This window comes from Cricetulus griseus, chromosome 3, assembly GCF_003668045.3.
Source record: "Cricetulus griseus strain 17A/GY chromosome 3, alternate assembly CriGri-PICRH-1.0, whole genome shotgun sequence".
Lineage (NCBI taxonomy): Eukaryota > Metazoa > Chordata > Mammalia > Rodentia > Cricetidae > Cricetulus > Cricetulus griseus.
Genome location: NC_048596.1, coordinates 269,635,933 through 269,646,152, shown reverse-complemented (window position 1 = coordinate 269,646,152; position 10,220 = coordinate 269,635,933).

Below are 10,220 nucleotides of genomic sequence, written 5' to 3'. Positions count from 1 at the left end.
ACTTTTAAATGAGGCATTTTATCTTTGATGGAGGTCTGCCAAAATATGAGCTTTTCGTCTTGTCCAGTCTTATCTGATTCTTCATTGCTAGTCAAACTACCATCTATAACATTGTCATCTTTCACAATAGACAAAGAACTATCTATTCGTCCTATGAGAGATTGTCTTCCACTGCTACTGGAAACAACCGGACCTTTTTCGATGTGGGTGCCTTCTTGAGTCCCCCTTCAGAGTTTCTTGGCCTTAACGGGTTCCCTTGCATGCCCATGGTCAATCTACATGCATTAGTCCAATGTCTGCCCTTACCGCCTCTCCTACACAATCCAGAAGGCAGTGGCCTTTTGCATGAGGGATCGTTAGAATTTCTTTGCCTACAATTTCTCTTTACATGTCCCATTCTACCACAGCTGAAACATCTAGGTTCCTGACGTCTTCATGGTCTCCTGGAGAGGGCTCTTCCTACCCAAGGTTCTGGTTCATAGTAGTGATGAACCCTGGCCTTTTGGTACCTATGTTGATCCCTGTAAGGTCCCTTCCATCATTACCTCTGGAACTCTTAATCTCCTGCTGCCTTTTGAAACCTCTTGGGATAGCTTCTCCTGCCCAGACTCCAGCATCTCACACACTATAGTCAATGTGGGCTATATGCAAAACCCGTTCTTCTAGTAGAGCTGATCTGATCTTTAAAGGCCAAAGTACTCTTTTGAATATTGGGTTTGCATTGTCATAAGCTATTGTATATACAATCGAATGTCTTACTGCCAGATCTGCTACTTGTAATTCTACTGCCCTGGTTAACCTGTCTAAGAAGTCCTGGAATAGTTTTGTTGGTCCCTGTTTATTCTGGTATAAGCTTCCAGTCGTTCCCCTGGCTCATGAACCTTATCCCTGGCATTTAGCACTGCTTTCCTGCATAGGGACAGTATATGGACATCATCTTCAGCCTGAATCTGTGGGTCAGCATAAATATCCTCATCAAGAATCTTATCCAGGGGGCTTCATAACCGTCTCTTATGGCTTGGCACTCAAGAAACTTTTCTTCCTCCCTTAGCAATGCCTTCCATTGGATTTGACAAGAATTCTCACGTACAGCTGATACCAATCCTACCAAATCTGTGGGCATCACCCTGCTAAGGGTTGCCCATGAATGTAATAGCTGTTTTAAAGTATGGGCTATGAAGACCATATGAGACAACTGATTCTTTACTATGCTTAAGATCCTTCAGCTGTATAGGTTGCCATACATAAGCCACCTGTCCCTGGGGGTGTTTTTTAGTTGGTGGCTTCTCTACCATTATTGCTGGGTAGACTGTTGGGAGCCATATAGCTTGGAATGAATCTTTAGGCCAAACTTGGCAAACCACACGGTTATAGAACTGTCTTTTGATTATAAATGGCTTCTAGAAGCATGAGCACCCAGAAGGAACAACATGACCCAGACATCAATCCTTTGTTCCAACCACAGGCCCACTTACCTAGGCAACCCTCCCTCTCCCCATCACTTACCTAGGCAAGCCTCCCTCTCCCCACCACTTACCTAGGTAACCCTCCTTCTCCCCACCACCCATAAACTTTTTACCCTTCTAATATCCTCCTTCTATAGTTTTCTGACATCCTGCTTGAACTAACACCTGGCTCTTGGCCTTTTCTCCCCCTCCCCTTTACCCCATACTACTGACTATATAAGCTAGCCTGGAAAAAATGAAATTTGCCACTGTCTTGTGGTCATTCTCTCGTGTCTCTTGGCCCCATCCCCCTCCCTGGACTTCTTGCTCTAGGTTGCTGTCCTGCGGGTCGGGACAACTACAACTAGTGCCGGCAACGTGGAGTTCGACTGTTGCAGGAGAGGAGAATTTCAATGTTCATTAGAGGGACGGGCCCGTCCACACATTGAGGCACCCGCAACATGGTCGATTGCGGGCCTCGAGGGGAAGACACCCAGCAGCCTTACCCAGCACTCGGGATCTTTGGGTTCATGAACTCCACCTGAGGCAGCGGTGAGTAATGGGACAACACTTAACAAGGAAGATCTGGATCTTTCTGGGATCAAAGAATCCCCCAAGATTTGAGGGACTGGGTTAAAAAGACCTCTGTCCTTGGTTCTCACAGGAAGGGATGACTAATGAAAACAAACGGGCTAGAGTCGGTAATTGCCTACAAAATTACTATGAAGTCTTTGAACAAGAAAAGGTTCTTATGTCTGTCTTCAGACAAGATGCAGGGAATTTGGGTCAAAAAAAATTTAATAAATATTTAGATTACATGGGGAATCTCTGTCCTAGGTTCCCCCCAAGAGGGAACCATTGATGTAAAAAGATGGAAGAGAGTTGGTAAAGGAAAATTCCTGCCTCCCATCCAGAGCAGCTTCCCATTCAACTTGTCCTTCTAACTATGTATCCACTGCCCCATGCACCCTTGCCCTCCAGGAGAGTTATAGTGACAAATGGACACTCCCTAAGGCCAGCACTGGCTAGCAGCTATCGAGTGCTTCCCTCTCAGGAGGAGATTTTGTCTTATGCAAAATTGAGTTTATGGAGAATTACAGGGACTTTGCTCACCACAATCAAAAGAAAGTGTCTTCTAAAACCTGTTCGTTTGTTAAACATTTGGCCTGTAATGGCACCGGGCTTAATCAACAACCAAAAACTTGCTTTAATTGCAAACAACCCCGTCACTTCTTCAGAGAATGCCCTGCTCCCTGAACTCCTGCAATTACAGCTTCAGGTCGGCTGCCTCCCCTTACTGTATGCCCACTTTGCCATAAAGGCAAACATTAGGCTGCACAATGCAGATCTAAAACTAACCCTTACCCCCACGACAGCAGGGAAACTTCCAACGGGCCAGCCCTGGGCCCCAAGATCTTAAAGACTGCTTTTTCACCATTCCCCTACACCTTGAGGATAAGCCTCACTTTGCCTTTGCTGGTCCCCAGGTTAATTTCCAGGGCCCTTTGCCTCCATACCAGTGGAAGGTTTTGCCTTCAGGGCATGGCCAACAGTCCCACCTTTTGCTAAAAATTTGTTGCTGTTAATCCTATTAGAAAAAGGTGGCCTTCTGTTTACATTCTTTGGTGCTGCCCAGCAGAAGCAACTTTCCCTATGCTTGTAAGATTTAACTTCCAGCCTAACTCAAAGAGAGCTCCAAATAATACCTGATAAAATTCAAACTGCTAAACCATATATGTATCTGGGGTACAAACTACACCATCAACAGAAGTTAACCCCACAGAATTAAACTACGACCTCCCTCATTTTTAACTGGAAATACAGAGAGGCAATGAGCTAGTGGTAGAGTTCAGGAAGGGCCAGGAGACTTTAAGGATTTAGCCAAATTACTCTCACAAAATGTAAGAAATTTACAGCCACAGCAGGCAGTCACAGATCATTTATAACAGGTCAGCCTAAGCCCAGAGGGCAAAAGGCAAGGGAGGCCAGGACCAAAACCAAAACACTTGCAACCTTTGGGATCTACTCCCTTCTCTGCCTCACTGATGACCAATCAAATATATAGAAATTACTATTAATGAAGCCAGTCAGAAAACTGTTTAAAGACCTTATGGAAAAAGAAACACAACATAGAAAAATTTGGATATGTTCAAATTTTGGATGCTCATAATTCAAGAATTGGCTATAACTGCTATGTTACAAGAGACTTCAATTGGGGATTTTTTCATTTCAACAGACTGGTCATAACCTGGCAAAAGGAGAGATAAAAAATGTGTGCTTGCTCTGTGTGTATGATGTGGCCACACCTGAATGCATGATTTGTGATTGTAAATGCATGAGTGCTGACCAAAAAAAAACTGCTTAAATTGCCTTGGATATGATTTACAAGTGTGTGTGTGTGTGTGTGTGTGTGTGTGTGTGTGTGTGTGTGTGTATATATATATATATATATATGTATATATATATATTTAAATTACTTCAGATATAATTAAAAAGCTATCTAAATTTCCTTTAATTAAAAAGAGCATCCAATCAGCCCCGATGACTTAGGGGCAAAGAGGGATCTATATAGACAATTCTATGAAATTTTGGCAGAGGAGAGGATACAAAATTCCTCCTAATTTTTAATGTGAGCTAGTAAAAAGTTTAACTAGATGGATTAGAAAAGGCTGCTCAAAAACCTTTAAGTAAAATTTCAATAATTTAAGGCTTAAACATAAAAAAATTTTATGTTACTTATGTCAAGCAACAAGTTGATAAGTTATTTCTAAATAATGATTCATTGGGCAATTGTTTTTGCTAAATTTTCAGGGAACATTGATAATCAATTACAGCTCATAGGCTGTTACAGTTTATACTAATACATTTTCCCAAAAAATAGTAAGAAACAATCTCATAAAATACTATATCAATTTTTACTGATGGTTCTTCTAATATAAGAACAACTTATATTATAAATGGTAAAAAATATACAGAACAGACTGCTCCAACCACTCAAGCTCAGGTCATCAAGCTACAAGCTGTTGCAATGGTCTTTCAGCGTCTAATAAAATGATTCATTTAATTTGTATACTAATAATCATGTTTTTAAGGCTCTTTAAGTAATAGAGACAATCTATATATAAAACTATAATTATCAGGTTAAAATGTTATTTAAACAAATTCAAAATACATCTACAAAAAATTCCATGTTTCATGGGTCACAACAGGGAGCCAATTCAGGCCTTTCCCTACCTACTGGCTAAAGGGAACAAATCAACAGATCAATTAATAAAATTGGTCAATTTGTCTTAGATAGAGAGAACTCTACAGTCTCATAACTTTCATCATTAAAATAACAAAAGCTCTAAGAAAACAATTTGGTTTAACTAGAGAGATTACTCCTCAAAGTTGCCAAACAATAAGGTGTACCCACAATGTTTATCTGTAACTAATTTAGGAATAAACCCTAGAGGTCCACTTCCTAATCATCCATGGCAAATGGATGTTACTCATATTACAAAATTTGACAAACTACAATATATACACATGATAATTGATAGCTATTTAAATTTCTAAACATATGACAACTAACTATTCAATCGTGTTTTCCTTACATGGGAGTTCCAAAAGTAATAAAAACAACCTATACACTAAACAATAAAAAAGACCCAATTTGGGGTTGAGGAAATGTTTGTGCTTTCTTACAGGAAAACAATAAAACAAGATGGCTACTGGACCGTTTGGAGATATGCATGGAGAAAAGGAAAACTGGCATGCTGAGATAAAATAGCCAACCCTCTCCTCCTCTTGAAAACCCCACCTTCCAAACTCTTAGCCAGCTCATGGGTTCTAGACTCTGTGTGGCACCCCCACTTTCAATTCCCTTAACCCATTCTATCTCTGCAACCTTATTCTGTCCCCCACTGATTCCTCCTAACAATGCCTGGTGGGCCTGCCTCGATGACCTCAATCCCTGCCTTTCCACCTATATCTTTGAGGAGACGGCAATCTGCGTTCTTGTGCAGGTTGTTCTCGTCTTGCTTATTACCAGCCTGACAAATTCTTTCACTTCTGGGAACAATCCCAAGGGACCTCCACCCTTTCTCATCCTTGAAGCTGCAAGGAACCTGTATCAGCAGTTACAATTGCAGTCCTCCAAGGCTTGGGAGCTGTAGGAGCAGGCACTGGGATCTCTTCCCTCATCATTGGCCCATCCAGCTATACTGAGCTCAGTGCCACTATAGACAGATATGTTAAGGAATTTCAAAACCAGATAGCCTACTTAGAAGAATCCCTACAATCTCCAGCTGAGGTAGTCCTACAAAACAGAAGAGGCCTCCTCCTCCAACAAGGGGGTCTCTGCACCGCCCTCAGAGAGGAATGTTGTTTTTAGGTTAACTGTTCAGAAGTCATTAAAGATAGCATGGCCAGAGTCAGAGGGGTTTAGAAAAATGCCAAATGGCAAGAGAACAACAGGAAGCCTGGTACTAAAACTGTTTCTCCACTTCCCCATGGCTTAGCACCCTCCGACTTTTCCTCCTGGGACCCCTTGTGGGACTTCTGCTATTGGTATCCTTTGGCCCTTGGGCCTTCAACTGACTAGTGGCCTTTATCAAACAGCAGGTAGAGTCTTCCACTAGGCCTATTCAGGTTCATTATCATAAACTCTCCTCCAAGGAGGATGACCTTGGCTACCCCAACACCACTCATCTTGGGCTGTTCCCCCTGAAATGGAACTAGCCTCATGACCCCCATGGCCATCTTCAGAGGTGCAGACCCGGATGGTACTGCAGAAAGATTAAGATTACATCTTTCGAGGAAAATACCTGCATGCAGTGGGGTCGATGTTCCATCTCCCCACCCCCACAAAAGAACATCGGGCTATCAAACCCCCAGAATGGATCCGAGTACCTGTCTTGAGGGGCACAAGAGTCTACCCTGCCCAATCTGTTAGGGGACCAGGCCTCTATCCCCACTCTGCTGCAAAACTTGGCCTTTTCCTTTAATACAAGGAAGGGAGAATATGTTGGGAGCCATACAGCTTGGCATGAACCTTTAGGCCAAACTTGGCAAGCTACACAGTTATAGAACTGTCTTTTGATTATAAATGGCTTCTAGAAGCATGAGCACCCAGAAGGAACAACATGACCCAGACATCAATCCTTTGTTCCAGCCACAGGCCCACTTACCTAGGCAACCCTCCCTCTCCCCATCACTTACCTAGGCAAGCCTCCCTCTCCCCATCACTTACCTAGGCAACCCTCCCTCTCCCCACCACTCACCTAGGCAACCCTCCCTCTCCCCACCACCCATGAACTTTTTACCCTGCCAATATCCTCCTTCTATAGTTTTCTAACATCCTGCTTGAACTAACACCTGGCTCTTGGCCTTTTCTCCCCCTCCCCTTTACCCCATACTACTGACTATAAAGCTAGTCTGGAAAAAATAAAATTTGTCACTTGGTCAGAATCCTGTCTGTGGTCATTCTCTCGAGTCTCTTGTCCCCATTCCCCTCCCTGGACTTCTTGCTCTAGGTTGCTGTCCTGAGGGTTGGAACAACTACAGTAGACCAATGGTGTAAGTGTAACAACTTTAGAATGATCAAGATACCTGGGTGGAGCAGGTGCCTCGGATTGGAGTGATTCTGTCTCCACGTCATCCCAACGATCCTTGAATCTAGTAATGATATCCTCATGAAAAGTTTCAATCTCCTTAATCATAAAAGATTCTAGGCATGATGGTGAATCTCTGAATTGCTGTGAATGCTCTTCTATACGGTTTTCTAGGTGTTTAATACATTCGTCTCTAGCTAGCATCTGGATGGCATGGAGACTGCTATCCAGGAATTGAAGTTTAGACTCAAGGTCATGATGGACCTATCGAATCTATCAGCCCTGTTCTGTAGGTCATCTTCCAAACATTCGAATCTAGATTCAACTCTATCATCTACCATCTTGTATTGTTCAGCCATTGATTTAATAGCATTATCCAATTGTTTAAACCTATCCTGGGTATCTTGCATCTTGGTATCCAGATTACAGGACAGAGAGCCTGAGTTTCCAGTTGGCTACATATATTCTTTAGTTCATCACGGTCCTCTGATCACCTAGCCTCTAACAACTCTGAAATGGAGCATCTCTCTGCGTTTATCTTATCATAAATGTGCTGCATTTCAGCTTGGGTAATAGACAGCTCTGCCTGTATTGTATAAAACATAGAGCAAAGCCTATCATCTAGCTTCTGTTCTGCATGCTGCATAAACATAACATGGGTCAGTCTGGTCTCCAAAACCCCTTTACATAAAGCTTGTGTGTCCTGTAGGCAGGTGGTGAAATTAACTTTATCCCTGTTCCTGAGGCCTCCAGCTAGTGATAATGCATGCATTAGTACACTAACAGCTAATAAGTTATACAGGCCAATTACTGGCAGATCAGTGCCTTCCTCGAACATTGAATTTACATAAGAAGCGAAAATGTTACCAATTGAGGCGAACGATAAATATTCGGCCATATTTACCAGTCAGCTTCTACTCCAGATGCAGAAGGAGGTTTTCAGTTAGATGAATCGGGCTGCTTCCACTCCATATGCAGTAACCACTTTTGACCAGCAGGTGGCACGGGCGTTCAGTTGTGGTTGTTTTGAGCTGGACCTGAAATTTCCTGAAAAACCCTTACAGAGCATGTTAAGAACGGATGGGGGGGTGTGTACTAGGTATGAGAAAACCTTCGAACAGTAATGGGTGGAGACTAAGCTCGGCAGATGGAGCTGGACACGGGCTCGCAGCTTCAGGCCCTGCAGCTGGGCATGTTAGAGCGGGAGGGGGACACAGCAGTGGGTAGTTTGGGCAGAGAACGCACACTTTTTCTGTCAGCGGCTGCAGGCCACAGAAACTGTGGCGGTGGTAGCGCTTTTTTGGCTTTGGAGGCCCGGACAGAAAGGAAAACTTTCTCGGTTTGGTGAGGCAGGACAAAATCGGCCCAGTCACGCGGCTCTCGACTCCAGGCGTGCAGTAAAAACCTCGAGGAAGCCCGTGTGAAATTTAAAACTCTCCCGATGGGGTGGAGGGCAGGGACTGAGAGCAACCGGCAGTCGGGGAGGCGGCAGGCCGAGAAGGTTTAACTCACTGTTTTCGTGGGAACTTTGGTAGTGGTGGTCAAGGCACAAGTGTGTAGGATCTCTGTGCACGCGGGGACCTGGGGCGCAGCAGTGTCTTAGAGCCCTCTTGGGTCACATGGCTTCTGGGCTGTGCCGCCTTTCCTGGCCTTTCAGCTCCGAAAGCAGAGCCCCCCAGAATGGGGCTTGCTCTGAGCACGAATGGGTCGTGAGTTTCTGTTGGGTGCCAGATATTAAGGAACAAAAGGAGCTTATGATAAGGATATCCTTTTATTACAAAAACACCAGCCAAACGCAAGCCAGACCGTGCCAGTGGCAGCAAAGCAGGCAGGCCAGAGAAAAGTGCCTTGCAGCCCCTTAAAACCCTATCATGCATCATCCTGACCTCACCTTGACCACGCCCTGACAGGAGTGGTCAGGCACACCTGTAGCCAGCTTCTAGCAGGCGTGGCTTACACTGTCCCCTACATTCCATTTTCTTACTTAGGTCATATTACAGAAGAACATACCGTTCACCCACTGAAGGTACAAATACTTAATGAACTTTCAAAAGATATTAGGAGATATTAATTGACTTAGGCCTTCCTTAAAATTAATCACAAAAGATTGCTCTCCTCTGTTTTCCTTTTAAGAGAGGATAATGACCTTGTCTTCTCCTAGACAAAGATACCCTGTAGGCAAAAGGACCTTATGAGTAGTAAACCAGGCCACACCACTCAGACGTAGTCGACCCATATTGACCCCATCTCTTTTATTCTATTACTACTTATTCCTACAAATCCTTCTGTCGTGCTCCATAGGGGGCCGTCAGAGTGGATTTTTCTGCCCACTAATGCTGGCCATGCTTTGACCCTTTGTGAGCTTCTTGCTTGGCTTCCTCAGTGGGGTTGTTTCCTGAGATGCTGGAGGCTGCATATGACAAGCCACATACATGTCCACTTTCAATTGATCACACATAGGTGGGAAGTAATTACATCAGGATGTATTCTTTCCCCCCACTTGAAGGTGGGAAGCGTGTAGCCTTGTGTTTGCCCTTATAAGCACTTGGCCAGCAATGGCTGGTGGCCATTTTCTGGGAACCCTGGAATGAAGCTAGCCAGTGACCATCATCCTGGCCACTATTTAAAGCTTGCTTCAAATTTGGCTCAAAATTATGTCAGTGGTCTTCTTACACCCGGTGAAGTTAACGGTTTTAAATTTTTACTGATTTTTGTCTTGGGTTTGATTTGTGCTTATGTTTTCATTTTATTCATTAATATTTCCATTTATCTTTTAAAAATATTTTATTTTGGTTTCCTTTTCCATATTCAAAAATGTAGTTTATACTGACTTGCAGAGTAAGGAAACTCATAACTTTTCCACACAAGCATAGTTTGCAACTGGATCATATTCATCTGCTTTAATTAATTCTCCCCACATGACTCATGCCCCCACCTCCACATGCTTCTTTCACATTAAACTCCATCAACTTTTCCGTGTTTCTGGGAAACTGGTTTGTTACACATAATGTGAAGACCAGTTCCTAGTACTTTTATGACAATGACAAAGTTTTATTGTTTTTGTGGCTAACTATGGGACTCTGGCTTTGACTCTAAGATGCTGTGATGTTCACCCTAGGACTCCTTAGTGAACTCACCTTAGCCATGAATATTCCCCAAGTAACCCTTAGGGCTTTAGTTG